Below are 17,860 nucleotides of genomic sequence, written 5' to 3'. Positions count from 1 at the left end.
CATCTCCCTCACATTTCCCTCACATCCCTCACACTTATCAGGAGCTCAAGAACCAATCTTGATTTGCTGCCAAGCTGTATTGCTCTATAAATATAGCATAAGAAATTTCCACAATTCCATAATGGAAGTCTCCAACTTCATTCTTCACCTCGAGAAACCGCCACCTTACCTTTCAATGATTACTCACTCTTTTTCTTTCTCTCTTTAAAAAAATACAAGATAAAAGTAATGATTGACTAACTCTTCATATCTTTCTATCCTCATACGGCCAATCCCTTTAATTTTGCCTCCTCAAACCTTCAATACTTCATTTTTGGCCACAACTGAAGCTGTATTTTTTAAATGCAATTCAGGAAAAAAAAAAGTATCTGGCAAAGTGATAACTCTGATATAAATGACTGATTGTTTTGGTGAATAGAAACTGAATGACTGTTGAGAACTTGCAGACACAAATGCAATAAAAATACGACCCACTTTTGGTGAGGTCTAGTCAGAACACCAACAGAAAAGTTAAAACCAGACATCTGTTCAAAAACAGGGGATGCCTGTGCATCCACAGTATTATCTGCATATGGGAATCCCTCAGTGAAATGTTTTCCCCTGCAGTATAAAGATGCAGTCATGTAGGAATAAACTCCACAATGAGTGCACTCACTAACACACACATTGGTTGCTGCATTTCACTGAAAGGGCCTTCCTAAAATACACAACCCACCGATTATTCTGGGGCAGAAGGCCCGTTGGTCAGCTGAGCCACTTAACCCCTTCAACCTTGGGCTATTTTTACTCATCTTTCTTTCTCGCTTGATGACATATACACTCCAGACATGCCATGCCGTATATTGTTCTATATTCATTAGAGAAGTTGACGTCTAGCAAATGCATTGACCTCTGGGACCAGCACACTTCCACTGTAACACTCCCCTTGTGGGATTCACTGACAGTAAACGTTAATGAAGTCACACCATTTTTTTTTTTTTTTTTGCAATCCTAATGCTCTATAGTAAGGAAACAGAGGTTTCTCACAGCTATAACTTAAAGACTAATTGTAGATGGCAGTGGTGGGATTCGAACCCACGCCTCCATAGAGACTGGAGCCTTAATCCAGCGCCTTAGACCACTCGGCCACACTACCTGCACTTATGGCTCCTGCTGGCTATTCGCCGCCTCTGCAAACTCTCAAAAAAAAATTTAATTACTGCTGCTGATCTACAATGATGAAACATTCTGCAGCTGCCTGGTTTATTTCTTACCTGAAATAGTTCCAGATATATATGTTTTTGGTCAACTGTCCAAACAGGTACAGTCAGTGTTGTGTGCATGTTGGGGAGTGTAGCCTGTAATGGTTTCCTTTGGTTGGAGAGTACCCGTCATCCTGTCAACTGCAACCATTGTCAAGCCATATAGAGGTCTGAAGGGAAAAATGCACTCTGGTCTTCCTTCTATAGCTGTCAAAAGCACACATTTGAACAGTTTCTGCAAAATTGAAAAATGTATTATGAGAAGTTTTGGTCTTGATCAGCATATATTTGAAAATTAGCCGGGTTTCAAAGACTCTCACTCAAAGAATGGGGGTTGAAGGAGAAGCTTCACCCTGTCTCGGGTGACAGGGTTTAGCTTCTCTTGACACCACCAAGGTTTTTTCTGCTATATTTATAGTTGCTGTAGCCAACTCTGTCTCACTGCAGTTTGTTCCCATCTTTATCTCTGCACAACCAGTCATAACCGATTGCTAAAAAAACACATCACTACCATTGCAGCAGCATAGAAATGTCACCACAGACACTAGATTTATGATATCATGATTGCATAAAATACAGAGATTTACCTGCCTCTAACAGACTTATTTAAGAGTGTGTGAACTCATTTTGCAAGGCCTTAAATATACTGGACATTCATTAATGTATAAAAGTCTCACACTCTCAGGATGCTGCCAACAAACGTTTTGAAATCAACTATGCAACAACCACGAGAGTACCCTCTACACACAGATAAAGGAATAGAAATTCATGTTGTACTTCAAAATTGAAAATAAACTTGTTACAGTGCTTTGATAATGGAACAAAAAGCATGCCAGGGTATTAATGAAGTAAGTAACAGCAAAGGAATGACAACAGCTAGATTGCATGTGCACCATTTTACAGACTAATAAAGCACATAGTGAAGGGAGCGGGAGCCACAGGATGCACTTCCTGAATAATAAAAAATGGTTGCTTTATGATACAGACAGGATCAGTTTTGACAAAAACATACTTGGTTCTGCATATCAGTGATGTAAAGCAATTAAATAATAATATTGTCATGTTGATCTAACCACATCTTGCATGTGGTTACATGTTGTAATTGTTGACAAATGGGCTATCATGAACAAGCTCCTGAAACTTTAAATCTGCTTTGATAAATATTAAATGAAATTTAAATAAATAGCAGTTATTTCCAACTTTTTCTGATTATTCAATTGCTACAATTTATATAGATGCTGGAACATGCATTTGAAATACTGTTTGCATGGACTTTGAAGACACCTTCTTTGTCAAGTTATTCAAACTAACCTTATGGCAACTTAATTCAAATTAAAAAAAAGCTGTCCACACCAATGAAAACAATAAAATAACAACTGTCTTCTGTGAACAGCAAAGGTGAAACCAGGGTAATGGTGTTGTACTACCAGGCCTGAGAATGTTACGTAAGAAGGTTTCCTACCAACAGTCAATGCTGGTCTCTTTTATCAATGGAGGTAAGTTCCCCCAAAACCTAATCCTACATGAACTGATTTTTGGCATTTTGGGGAATGATATGGTGCATGTGCCCTTCAGAGATGTGTTTGCGCTACTCTTCTGTTAGTTTTGTTTTGATCTCAGCCAAATATTCTGTTATAATTACCAGCTCATCGCTAACTCTCAGCCATGGTGTTGGGCAGGCACCATTACTGCCCACTGGCTTGTTCAGTGGCTTTCTAGAGCTTTTATTGCTGCTAAAAGCTATACACCATGGCTTGGAAATGATCAAAATAAGAGCAGTGAGTTACTCCATCAGTAAAGTTGTGGGTTTTTCTGGTTTCAAACCGAATCAGTGAGCTGATAGGTGCTCAAATGATCTGTAGAACTGAGTGGGACTTCAAGGTTGGATCTCTGTGGTTCCTTTAAAACGACTCCTCTCACATTTATATATCGTGATTTCAGTTTTAACAAGTAGTTCTCGTTGCCAAAGTTGAACCAGATCTCAAAGATACACTCATGAGCCAACTTGAAATCGATCTTTTTTTTGCTTCCACTGTTTGTAATTTTGGAATGCAAGTTGCATTAAGTTCCAAATAGCAATGCCAGTTTGGTCTGTACAGTCTCTTTAACACAAGCTATGGTATTTTGCTGGTCATAGTCCACCAGATGATGAATCACACTGTTCTTATGAGTCTTCTCTCTATTTTCTTTCAAGAATGTTCTCTCCTTACTCCAACTAGAGATAACATACAGTAAATAATAGCCATATCCATATGAAACTGCACATCTGAGACTTTCAGAAGGTGAAATCTCTTATTTTCTGTGTATCCATGGCCTTCATCAAGACTTCCACTCACACATAATCAATTGCATGATGTAATGTGCTGAAAAGTCACGACAGAGGAGGACAGCTCTAAGAATAGCAAAGTTCTCAATATGTGGTTTGCTTCATCAACAGCATATTGTTGAATTTAAGAAATATCACAGCTTTTAGGAGCCCTGAATGAATAGCAAGCTCTTTGTGGAAGGTAATGGGGACCCTAATTAATGAAAAAAAAAAAAATTGAAACAAAGATACACTTTTAGGAGAGAGAGAAAGAGACAGGGACAGAAAGAGAGAAACCACACAGGCAGATTGTAGAGGTCTTTCACAGTGACTTCTCACTATTTGCAGGCCTTTAGGCAGGGCAGTCTTCAACCACTGTAAACACAAGCAAACATGCAAACTGACCACCCACGGGTGTTGTCAGTGTGTGTGCATCTGCGTGCCTTCCTGTGCATGTGTGCACTGTGCTTGTGAGTGTGTGTTGGAGTCTGTGAGTGGGTGGGTGGATGGCTGGAGTTGACATAACATGACTCTGCAGTGGAGATTTAATGAGGGAAAAAGCAAAAAAATAAAAGACTGCTGACATTTTGTGGTGCATCACCAAACCGAATGTCTTCCTGATGGAGCTTCATAAAGTGCAGTTGTTGTTGTTGACCCTATAGCCAGAGCGAATATATTGACATTATCTATTTTTATTTATTCTAAATATATATCCCCTTCTCAGTACTTCTGTGATGACCTAAAAGATAAGATAAGATAAGATAAGATAAAGTTCTTTATTTCTCCCCACTCCAGGGGAAATTTACATTGTTACAGCAGCTTTATTTACAATATATACAAGGGTGGCAAAATTTTTTAACAGAAAAAATAAAAATAAAAATAAAGTTTAAAAGTGCAGAGATGTGCAGTGCAAGAATGTCAGTGCAAAAGACAGATTTACATACATTAGTATTAGATTATATTAGTATTCCCCCCCCTAAATAAACATCACTGCATCCGACAGAAGGAGGCAAGAACACCATGTGTTGTCTTGTTTTATTACTCCAAGAAGGAACGCAATGGAGTTATGTGATGATTGGAGTTGGTTTGTCTGTTTGTCTGTCTGTTCGCAACATTACTCCAAAAGGGACTAATGGATTTCGAGGACATTTTCCGGGAAGGTGAGAAATGACACAAGGGTTAAGTGATTAGATTTTGGCATTGATGCGGCTTATATTCTGGATCCACAGATTTGTTAAAGATTTCTGTATCATTGAGATAATGGCTCAAGAGAACACTAAGTCAGCTGCCTGCTGACGATCACATGATTGCGATCCTACTGTGAATCGACCATTTTGGACTTATCGGGACTTATCCTTCGGAAATGACAGAAGGAACAGTTGATTAAATTGTGGGGGTGTTTCTGAGTCCCATCAATTCCTGCCACCCGTTACATATTTAGGTCACACGATTTAGTATCCATACATAACGTACACATGCATATACCACATGCCTGTGCTCAACGCAAGGTCATTTGTTTGTGGTTACATTTATATTAAATGGGAACATTTGATTTACAAGGTTTTGTTCATATATATATATATATATATATATATATATATATATATTTTTTTTTTTTTTTTTTTTTTTTTTTTTCCTTTTGAATGTTTTTATATAGATGTATTAAGTTTCCACAACTACTCTCTCACCTTGTCTGTACTGCTTATACTCACCTGTCTGATTACAGGTCAAAGGTCTGAGCTACTTTATCAGGCCAGATATCCAGTAAATGCTGGTAATGAGTTGGTTATGCTACATATGACTTTGTGGCTGTGGGGCTTTGTACAAAATTGCAAAACTGGACCCATGAAAGATTGTGTCCTGAAGTCCTGACCTTTAAAAACATTTTATATAAAGCAATATTGAGCTTTTTTTATATAGATATATTACATGCCATATGGAATGTAAGGTGTTAAAACTCCTTGAATGTGTCTCACATGTAACTGCTGTGTAAAGAAGTGGAAATTCCACTCAACTTGCAAGACTTCTCTATTTTAAGGTTCTTTCACACACTGAGTTTGATGATTTCTAATGACAAATGGTGAGCTAGAGCCACACTGTTCACTCTTCTACAGATATTTAATTGTTGTTCTACTGTATATGTCTGTCTAAAAAGTGGTTCTGCCAGTCAAAAGAAACACCTTCCTGTTGACTCACAGAAGCCGCATATAGCTACATTTTCTTGTTTCCATTAATTTCCATGTCTTTTGGCTGTTTACCACCAAGACAGGTCCTATTGTCAATGCTCAGGGCTCCTCAGGAAGTAAAGGCAAGCCGGCATGAGCACACATTGTAGTACTGCAACATGTTAGAAGGAATTGTTGAATCACAAAGAGGCTTGTAGAAAATAAGGTACAGTAGTGAGGACATTTCCCTTTAAATAAATTAGTAGCCATTTAAAATCTAGGTACAAACAGGTATAACTCAGCATCTCATGCCTTCAAGAAACTTTATAACATTCATGTTATTTAATGACATTTTCCACCTATACTAAGCCTGCTGACTATACATGCATACTGCTAGCATTCAGAAAATGAAGTGTGCTCTAATTTTTTTCTCAATAGAAGAAACCAATTAAAAAGTAAAATGTATGTGATTTGCATGTCCATATATTGACCCCAATGAAGACTTTAGCTGATAATTTTTTTTCCCTAATAATATAATAAGAAGAAACATTATTTATGTAGCATTTTTCAAAGCAGGGGTTACAAAGTTCTTCACAAAGCATTAAAATACACAAAATATGAGATAAAACAGTAAAATGAGTACATCAGTAAAAGCAATGTGACCTTTAAACAACAAAAGCACTCAGAGAGCGCAGTACTCAGCCAAGGCTGTTCATTCCTCAATTTGTGTATTCAGAAATCACAGAATCTGACCATTTAATATAGAGCTACTCACAAACTAAATAAATGAATAAAAAATTACTTCATGGTGAGCACAGGTCTGTGTTATGCATGCATATGTTATGTACAGACACTAAACTGCATGAACAAAATATTTATCAGGCGGCTTGAATTGATGCAGGCAGCTGACATAGCTTTCAATTGTTGTCATAGTTACAGTGACGCTGTGCCGCTATCTCGCAGTGATACAGAAATCTTCAACAAATCCACAGATCCAGACTATAGGCTGCATCTCTGCCAAAATCTGTAAAGTTGGTCCCTGTGTCATTTCTGACCTTCCTTGAAAATTTCATCCAAATTTGTTAGTCCAATTTTGAGTAGTGTTGCACACAAGCAGATTCACAGAAGGACAAAACCATTGGTAAAAACCAACAACCAAGCACTAACAATTACAAAGAATTGCTGAAATGAATTCTATAATGAATGGGGAGCCAGTATAATTGTGCCGGAACTGGAGTTATGTGTTCCCTGTGTCAAGAGTTTGTGATTAACTTGCGCCGGAGTTTTGAACCAGCTGTAACCAGTTAATTGCTGAGTTGCTGAAGCAGGTGAGTAGAGAGTTATAATAGTTCAGGAAGGAGAAAATGAGGGTCTGTATAAGTTACTCAGCTATGTTTTGGGAGTGAATTAATTTAATCTTTGTATTATTTCTAAGTTGTATGTGACACGATTGGACTAAAGTCTTGATGTACTAGTTAAAATTGAGGTTTCTTGCTGCATGTGTTATGTTGGTTGAAAGTGGTCCAAGGTGGGGGTGATATTGTAGGAAATGTGGTTGAGACCAATCATCAAGACTTCAGTTTTGTGAGTGTTAAAAGAGAGAGAGAAAGAAAGAGGACTTTTATTGTCCCAAAGGAAATTTGTCTTGGGCTGGAAGTGCTGGGTGCAACGGCACATACACAGCAAATACATAACAAGCACAAAACAACCAAACATGACACATCAGTCAAGAGAATAGAATTGCACATGATCATATGAGTGTATGGCACAGGGTCAAATATAATAAAATAAGGAAAACTCTGAATCAGACCAGGGGTAATACATACTAAATAAAATGTAATCTAAAAACCAAAGAAACAAGATAAGAGGGTAAAAAGGATAAAAAAGATAAGAGGTGTCTGCTTAGTTGAAGGAAGTTGGCTGCCATCCAGTCCTTAATTGCAGTGCAGCGGTATTGCAGAGAGTGCAGATTGTCCTGATTGGTGACTGACATGTATAACTGGCAGTCATCGGCATAGCAGTGGTAGGAGACAGGGGTGTAGTTGCCGATGATAGGGCCAAGGGGCAACAGATATAGACTGAATAAAATGTGTCCAAGGACTGAGCCCTGAGGGATTCCACAGGACATGAGGGCAGATGAAGATGAAAAATTGTCCACAGTGACTTTGAAAACTGTGTTTGTTAGGTAAGATGAAAAACAGTTAAGAGCAGTTCCACAGATGCCCAGCCAGTTCTTGTGCCTGTTTAGTAGTATTTTGTGAACTGCTGTGCTAATGTGTGGCAAACCTTAGTAGTCAGCACAAATGTTGATTCAGTTTAAAAATATCTGAGCTAAAGATTGAAGTTAATTATTTTAGCATAATAAAATGTGTCTCTTTGTAAAAAAAAAAAAGAAAAGAAAAAAAACAGCCTGCTCTGCTCATAAATGTCTCATCTCATAGACATCTTTCTAGGATGTTTCACCTAAATTTTCATTAAATTAAATATAAAAAGGGCACAAGTTTGAATTCTTTCAATTTGTATTCAATATTGAACTACTCTTGGCCTTTGCAGAATCATCCAGCATAAATTATATGGTTAAAAATATATAATGTGTGTGCACAGCGGGTTGTACAATTTACTAGGCTGCATTAATGACCTTTTCAGAAGATCACTTCTAACAAGTAATCAATGACTAATCAATAGCTCTTCTCATTTCTGAGTCTGCCTGTTCAAGACAAGTGCATTTACCCAGTAAACATCATCCCCAACATTCCCTGAGGACATGGAGAAGTAATTGCACAACTGGATTTAATCGGATGTATTGCATTTGCTCTCCATTTCCACTAAATAGTAACAGCTATTAGGTCGAAACTAGTTCAATCAGCCACCATGAGCATTAACAAGGGATGCTTTTACAAAACAATGCATTAAAAACCACACCTGAAGAATTCCCAGAATTCCAAATTGTCTATAGTCACATTAATTAGTAAATTACAGTTTTCCATAGCAGATAACACCACTCAATGATCTGTGAAATCTCAACTGAATAAATACAGTATTCCACAACACATTTTTTATTTATTTTTTTTTTACATACAATTACAGTTCAAATTCTCTCGAGACGCTTTACAGAATCCATATGCCTGGGATAAGGAAACATATAACACACATTGGGATACATGCATGATGACAGTAATATAGATGATACATACAAAGTAGAAGCCAACAATGAAACCGATTCATGAGTTTACTGTTAAGGTGCTCTGGCATTAAATATACTAAATATACAGCTGGTAGTAAGATGCAAACAGTGTGTAGATGAGCATATCAGGTGTAGTGAATGCAGAGTAGATAATATGATGTAAAAATCTGAGTAACCCAACACTAGACTAAGTTCTTGCAGCTCTTTGAGTCTGTACCTGCATTCAGTGTTGCTAACAACAGCATTCTAATATGCTCACAGTGACAATGCTGGTGTGCTGATGTTTTGTTCATAAAATTTTTATCTTAGTTTTAGAGCCATAACAAGCTAACATATCCCAATCTGCAACAACATGATTAGTTTCCCAGTTATTTGTACAAAGTAATTGAGAAAAAAAATTGACCTGGTGATGATGGCGGATGGAAAGTTAGGGACCAAAGTTATTTGGACATATACTGAGAATAGAACAGACGTCTATATGGAATTCAGCGGCAATTCATCCACTGTAATGCAATTCATTCAAAACCGCAGTCATCATCGCAGTACTAGAAGAAAAGTCAAGGGATCACCAAAATCAGTACAAATCATCCTATGGGTAGCATGAATGTTTGTTTCAAGGCTGGTGCCAATCATCCTTGAAACAGAACAAGCCAAAGCTACTGTTATTTCTTCTCTAGTTACTAAAACTAAATTCTATGGTAATCTGGGCTAAAGAAACGGATCACAGAGCCATGCGGGGAAGGGTTTTATTTTTCCTTTCCGTGTTTTTTTTTCTACCAAGCCAGCTGCCACCTATAGTGTTGTAGTGAAGACAATTTCCTTTGAAAAAAAGTCATATGACGATTGAAAACTAGAAAATTATTCTCAATGAAATATTCATTTATTACACCCTTACACAGTTCGTATAGGGAAAACAGATCTAACACATTACCACCAACACTCCTCGGAATACAGTTTTTCAATCATAGAGGTGTGAATTGATGAGTGGACACAAATCCCAGTATAGAGATGTTGTTGACTGTAGCCCACCAGTACTTTGTAAATGGGCGAATATATGCTACTCTCAGGGGACCTAGCTAATGCTGTGTGAATGACTCATCATCCGGAAACCTATGTGCTTTGTGGTCATTGTTACACAAAACAGTGTGTTTTGTGGTCATTGTTACAACATTGATTCGACTTCTTTGTGTGACTTTTGTAACCACCCAGGCCATTTTTTTTTTAAAGATTTAAATATCGTCTCTCCATCACTCTGTTAGAGCATTGTGTTGAATGGTACACCCAGATAGCAGGTTTACCTTTAAAACATGACATAATGTAATATTACCCCAAGGTTCAATAAATTATTTGGGGAAGGGAACAAGTCATCTGTGTTTTGTACAGAAAAAAAAAATAAATAAATTTCCTTCTGCCACCATAAATGACAGCTGACATTTCAAGTCATGTAGAGAATATTGTATCAAAGGGTACAATGTTCTGGACAGCAGCAAGGTCTTCTGTGAACTTGAAAGTGTAGCAATTGTAGTGTATTTCTAAGGCCAGGTCATATGCAGTCCATTAGATCACATCAGTGTGTTCAACACACGTTTTGGGAAAACATGGCCAGGTCCAGTTGTGACTTTAACAGAACAGGAAATAGGGGAAAATGATACAGCGCAAACACAAGCTAAAACGCAATTGTAACAATTTCATTTAGCAGTGTGAGGGTTCATTTTAAAGCTGAACGATTGCAAATTAGTTACACAAATGTGTAAACTCCCTTGATCTCACAATGGTTGAGTATAAATGCAATAAAACATAATCGCTGCTTGCACAGTGGAGGAGATTATGGTGAGGAAAACATAGCCAGTGCATGGAGTATGTGAGTGGCAGCAATTTCCACTCTCCATTCAAGGTATTGTGTAAACACTCCACTCCCAGATGCTGCAGGTTTTCATTTTACTGATCCCCACTTTGCCTCAGCTTATGAATAGCGATAGCCTGCTCAGGTACACGTTATTGCAGAAATGTGACTGTCATAACAGATTGCTGATATTAGACGATTCTGAAAAATAAGATAATAATTTTTAAAAAATAATAAAATTCTCACAGCCAGTATCTTCCTTTTTTGGATTTAGGGAGCTCATATGGTTAAGTTTAGACAAGAAACATGGTAAAAGTTACCCAGAGTTTGTTATGGGGATTGTTCACTGCTACTATGATAATGACTATAATGTGAATGCTATTAACAATCATGTGTTATAGTCTTGGGTTCTGTTTAGTTACTTCCTTTTTGGATTTTGCAAAGATCCATGTCCTTGAGGGTCTCTTATTGTTGTACTTCCTCCCTTTGTATGATTTACCCTCCCTTCTCGATTACCCTGATTAGTTTCACCCGTGTCTTGTTTCCACGTTAGTTGTCTGCACCTTTTTTGTTTGTTTTGACTTTTTTTTAAATTCTCCACCAGATTGTCCTGTTTTTTGTGCCAGCCTGTTTTTCTCCTGTTCCTTGACTAACTGTTCACTTTCATCTTGTTACTCATGCCCCTTTGTTTTATTTGTTTTGAAGAGAGGAATTTTGATATTTTACTGGAAATCTTTTTGACATTTTGGGCGGCTGTGGCTCAGGTGGTAGGGCAGGTTGATGGTTTGATCCCTGGCCTCTGTGCATGTCAAAGTGTCTTTGGGCAAGACACTGAACCCGAAGTTGCTCTTGATGGCAGGTAGGTACCTTGTATGGCAGATCTCTTGCCATTGGTGTGCGAATATGTATGTGAATGGAAAACACTGTAAAGCGCTTTGAGTACCACAGATATAGAATGGTGCTAAATGCAGACCATTTGCCACTTTGGATCTTGAGTTTTGCCTGTATTTCCCAGCCATTTTGTGTTTGCTTCCCATCACCTGTCATTTTGTGAGTGTCTGCGCTTAGGTCCTTACCTGAACTCCCCTCTGACAGTAAAACAATTGAACACAAACTCGAGACCATGACACCAAGTATAGAGTAAATAATTCCCATGTTAAATGTACTAATTGTAGCACACAGACTAGTCCTCCTAGAAACTTATGACATTCTATTTTAGGAAATGTGTTTGCTGTGAGAAGACACCAATTAGTCTGTGTGATAAATACAGAGGCTCATGTTCAGTCTATCATTAGCTTGATAGTGCAAAAAGGGAATTGGGAATCGCTGGGCTCAGTAAGTATCACATAGAGAAATTCAACAACCCCTGTGTCAGAGAACCACAGAGATTTTGCTCAGAGTCATGTTAGTATGTGCAAAAGCATGAAAAATTTCATTGTCTTTCAGTACAAAATTATTAATATTTAATTTTTGTGTACACATTGTCTGTTCCATAACTGAGTGACAAACATACAGTACACTTCCTTACTTTGTCATCTGTGTCAATTTGATTTTAATGTGGTGTGAAATTTTCATCATATTATGAACATCTACCACACTCCCTGAACTCTGTACACCTGCCTATACACGTAATTATTAAATCAATCATGTGGCAAGGAGCAATGCATAACATTAAGCAACTCTTCATATCAAGCATCAAAATATTGTAGAAAAAAAAATGTAATATTACTCAGTCTGAACATGCAAAAACATTTTGAACATCCAGGCAGCTACAGTTCTAAAGGCAGAAAAAATACCTTTGATGATTTGGTTAAGGCTGCACAATGGTTTGGTGGTTAGCACTTTCACCTTATAGCTTGAAGATACTCGGTTCATGTCCTGGCTTTCTCAAGATCTTGCTGCATGGAGTGTGCATGTTCTCCCTGTGCATGCATGGGTTTTCTCCTGGAACTCCTGCTTCCTCCCACAGTGCAACAGCATGCCGAGATTAATTGATGATTCTAAATTGTCTGTAGGTATGAATGCAAGTGTGATTGTCTGTATATGTAGCCCTGTGATAGACTGGTGACCTGTCCAGGGTGTCCCCTGCCTTTGCCCTAGTTCATAGTTACAACTATGCATCTCAGAATGAACAGCATATCTAAGACTGAGGGGGATTAATTATAGCAGCAAACAGAACAGAAATCTAAGGCTACAGTGGGAACAAGCTAACTAAAGTGGACCGCTGATGACTGAAAAATGTAACCTGATCTGATGAATCTCTATTATTGCTGAAGGTACAGATGATCTACCCAGGCTGACATCAACAACACAAATCCAATAACCCACCCTGCCTTGTGTCAACAGCCTAGGTTTCTGGTGATGGTTTGAATGCCACAGTCTGAATGTTGTTGCTGACCATGTGCATCCCTTTATGGCTACAGCTGAACTTTTTACCATCTAGCAAAGCAGAAGTCATCTCAGACTGGTTTCTTGGACACAGTGGTGTACTGGGCATTGGACATACTGGGATAAATCCTAACTGACCCTGGACAGCCCACCATTTGTAGGGCATGAAAACGTCTATGGTCTACTTTTTTTTCTATTTTTTCCCCAGTACACCCTTGCAGCTCCCCACCCCAATTACCAAATCTAAAACCAGTGGAACACCTTTGGGATCTTCAGACACGATGAGAGCAACTTGAAGCAGAATCTCAAAGAAGTGTTTCCAACATCTTGTAGAATCCACAATGTGGTTGGTTATAGAGGAAAAGCAGTTCCTACCCACAATTTTGTGTGGTGTTCTTAATAAAGTGCTCATCATGTGTACTGTATATTTTCATGCAATCATGACACAGTAAATGCATATAGGAAAAAAAGGAAATATACTTAAGAATGGCTTGAGGAATGAGTAAGCTGCATTGTGACAAAAACAAAACTTCCAAACTAATTTATTTAAAGTAATTAACTCAAGTGAAAAATGTTGTAGCTAATTACTGTGTCTGGGTAGTTTTTAGAATCAATACTGTTGAAACTGCTCTCGGGATAAAGGCATTGTGATGTTGTATACTTTTCCTTAGACACTGAGAAAAAGAACTACAGAATGAGAAGCACGCATGTTCAGTCAATTTCACTCATATATCAGAATCCTATTATGTTGGAGCTGTGGAGCTGTTGAACAACCATTGCTCAAAATAGGATCCCAGAATATTTCCTCCAAAACGGTGTCTGTGATGGCATTATTTTCCTTTACAAAGACTGTGTGCTTCACCCCTCAAAGGAGATTTAGAAGCCTTTCAGACATGCTTCTACCATTGCTAATGTACATCTTTTTAAATCCCAAATGACTGCAGAGGAGATTGGAGAGGAGAATAGGTCCTCTGTTTTTTGATGACTACAGCCCCTTAGGTTTCTTTGAAAGGTAGTGCCCAAGAGATTGTGTGGTCTTACACAGGCTCAAGATGAATTAGTGTACCAGGGCTAATATTTGTGATTTCAGTGCAGCCACAACCCAGACCTACCATTTGATCAACCTTTGATTCCACACCAAGATCTCATCTTCCTACAATGATAGATCTTGTACTCCTTAGCAAACCTTAGTTTAGATACTTCTAACATTGCATTAAGCAAGCACCAAGAGCAGTAATTTTATGTGAGATTGTGTATTGTTGAATGTAGTCCCCTGGGTTTATGAAGTAGCTATGCAGAAAAGATTGTTCAGTCTTTCATTCAGAAAAGGTCAAATAGTATCAGTCTTAATATCTGGTATCTTTCATCAAGTCAACTCTGGCCGCCTTGAGCTGTAATGACCTAAGAGACACTTCTACCTCTTTCAAGTACAAAGGTAATAGAATCATTTTGCTTTTACCACTCTGTCAAAAGATCTTGACGCATTGGTGAGAACCAAATGTTCTGAAAGGGGACTACATCATTTTAGGTCCAAATAATTGTGCTTATGCTCAAGTGCCCTGAAAGGATAGTTCTTCACTTCATGTATGACACTGAGAAGACTCTTTGGCCAGAGAGCTGGTAAAGTACTCATGGACAATTGGACTTCATTTGCTGCTATATATATATATATATATATATATATATATATATATATATATATATATATATATATATAAACTTTAACAAGTCACATAGACAGTTGTAGTATACAACTTTTTAAGACTAGGTGCAGGTTGTACTGCTGCCTCTGATGTTGTGTTAGAAGGATATAAAACACAATTATTCCTCTTTTCTAATCACCCAACTATAAATTCTCTAAAGGACTGTCAAACACCTCCAAAGTATGTTCTGCTGCTTTTTACACATTGACTTATTGTATTTTTAGAGACGCATCAGTGCTACTTAAAATATCTCTGCCAACGTTGCTTGACAAATGGGTCAATTAGGCAAAGTTCTATTTTTCATTTTTTCATTCACATGCTGAATACATTAATTTTGCCTCATGTCTTTTCAGTCTCTTATTTATAGCTACTTTAACCTTTCCCTGCTACCATATTTTTCATGACTGACAGTTGTCGACCATGGCGGCTATAAAATTGTCAGGTTAGCATAGATAGATAGATAGATAGAATTTAAGAAACTAGTTGTTCTACTTGGAGTAGATGAGTACACTGATACCACTCTCCTGTGCATACACTAAACATGACAGCTAGCAGTTAGCTAGCTTAGCTTAGCACAAAGACAAGACAATTCGAGCTAACTGCTCCCCCTGTTCTTCCAGAGGCAATAAAAGCCTTCTGCCTGCACCAAACACAATGTATCTGGTTGTGCAATCTGGAAAAAAAATTAAAATAAAATGAAAATTTAAGTGAAAGAATGACAAGTTCCAGTTTTACAATTAGTTATGTGCTAGACTCTTTCTTGACAGGGAACAGTGCCTTCTTGAAAGCCTTAATTATTCTCCCTTGTGGATGCTCCAGACACCAGGGACACATACTTGTTGCTAGTTTCCTGCTTTTTCTACATATCTACTGGGAGGACTTTGTTTCATACATGCATAGTAGGTCACATCGCATTGTCACTGTGCAGATGCAAACTCGGGCTGCATGTGGACATCCACAGAGGAATCCAAGCGTTGCAGAGATGCAGGAGACGATGGATTTCACATCACACTGGACCTTTGTCTAATTGCAGACAAAGAAAGGTATTACTGGTTGTTTCCCAACATCAAGCTGGCAACAGAATTGCAGAAAGTCATGGCTGTAATAATAGACAGCACTGATAATAGTAATCAATAAACTATGATCTAATAAATTACTTATTAAAGACAGACATCATAGAGTTCAGCTTTATAGACTTATAAGTGCAGGAAAATGTACATTAAAAACGCAAATCAAAAGTGGAAACTTGCCATATATGCTGTATATTTGGTGCAAAATCACCATATGTACAGAGTGTAGCTTCTATTAATTTTAAATCTCATTCGTTGGAACAAGATAAAGCGGCTGGCTACAAGATTTGAGTTCCATATTCTGTAATCTTTCTCTTTTGTCTCTTTGTCCTCAACAACAATACAAATTGTAGTTGTGTGGGTGTTGCCATGAAAAGAATGGAAGTATTGTTATTCAATAAAATGACATAAATGTATTTTATGTTTATGAAAATGAGAGATTTGTTTTTTTTTATAAGCAACATGAAGGAGGAACTTTAATACCCAAAATATGAATAATATTTTTTCTTATGCACCCTTTTAAAGAAAAGTATAATTGCTTTGTTAAACAACAAAAAAGATTCTGTATCCATCCCCCACTTCTGTTTTCTCCTCATAATTCTCTCATTTCTTTCCATTGAAGCTCACACAACAAATTGTTAGTATTCTGGCACATATATCTATACCTTTACAGCCCAGGGGGAAATCAAAGTAAGGAAACTCCATTCCAACACTGCAATTATGTCTTTCTGCTAGCACCGGATGGATAGAATAAAAATAGATGAACAGATAAGAGATTAAAAAATAACAGGGTCGAATGGTGAGAATCGAAAGGAATGGGAATGCGGGAGTGAAGGTACAGATGAGATGAAGGCAGGACATTGGGTGAGATGACCTATTAGGAAACATATAAAGCAGTTGGGAATGGGAAGGGCATGAGATGAAGGCAGGGACGATGGAGGAGGAGGAATTATAGGGAGCTTAGTGAAACACCTTTCAAGCAATATGAGGATAACCTGGAAACTGCAATTGGTTCAGGAGATGCAGGTTCATAGTCCATTATCTGCTCCAATGAGAGCAGCTCCTATACATTTTTCCAGTTGAACATATCAGCAGTCCTCATATACAGTATATATACAGTATGTTGTACTGTCCTGTTGCTGCTGCTGCTACACAGCTATTGCATCTCACAAAAAATGTATTCTCTTTTATTTTCTTTGTTTCTTGTTATTGTCAGAAAAATCAGCAGTGGTTGTAGAACTGACAGTGAGATAGAAGGTCCTTTATTCATTTCAAGATCATTTTCTTTTTCAAATGGCTTTTTCATACATTTTTATACTTTTTACACAGTAAATGTCATTCACCTAACATGTTGAATGAACAAGGAGTGAAAACATGCACAGGTCATATACTTCTATAAATGCTACATAGGTTTATATCATTTTTGAAATAAATAGTTCTTAAACTGCACCACATCTTTTGTAGTAATTTCTTTCTTCTACCAATAATTTAGATTTTTCTTTTTAATCTTATAACCATGAAATGACTTTCACTTGACCAGTAAAATGTATATATGTTCTTATTTTGTCTTGAAACCATAGATGAATTTAACTGACACTGCATTATTTCCTTTTTACATACCTCTATGTTTTTATGATAAATGTAACACTGATATTATGTTCTTGTCATTTTCAGTACTTGTTCACAAATGACTATTTTCAACACCGTCAACAGCCTGTAAATAAAGACATTTAAATGTGTCTTTGTTCAGTCACAAGACTGAACTGTGCTTCAGTTTTTTTTTTTTTTTTAACGTGGTCAAGATGTGTTACTAGAGATTGTGTTGTCATCACATGATACACACTGGTCCTATTTAGTCCAAACACAATCATTGGAAATGTTGCATTACAAACATTGTTGCATTGCAAAAAAAAAAAAAAAAAAAAATGCATTACAAACTCTTAAATGTATTATTCATTAGA

At 37.4% G+C, this 17,860-nt stretch overlaps 1 non-coding gene across 1 annotated transcript; it reads right to left on the bottom strand.

Annotated features, from left to right (window-relative positions):
- Positions 1-1,053: 1,053 nt before the first annotated feature.
- trnal-aag (transfer RNA leucine (anticodon AAG)) lies at positions 1,054-1,135 on the bottom strand. The gene has a single exon. It is a non-coding gene; the product is annotated as a tRNA-Leu (tRNA).
- Between the last annotated feature and the right edge of the window lie 16,725 nt (positions 1,136-17,860).

This window comes from Amphiprion ocellaris, chromosome 13 (genome assembly GCF_022539595.1).
Source record: "Amphiprion ocellaris isolate individual 3 ecotype Okinawa chromosome 13, ASM2253959v1, whole genome shotgun sequence".
Classification (NCBI taxonomy): Eukaryota; Metazoa; Chordata; class Actinopteri; family Pomacentridae; genus Amphiprion; species Amphiprion ocellaris.
The sequence above is the reverse complement of the archived record's forward strand: the minus strand, read 5'-3'. Positions and strand labels throughout refer to the sequence as shown.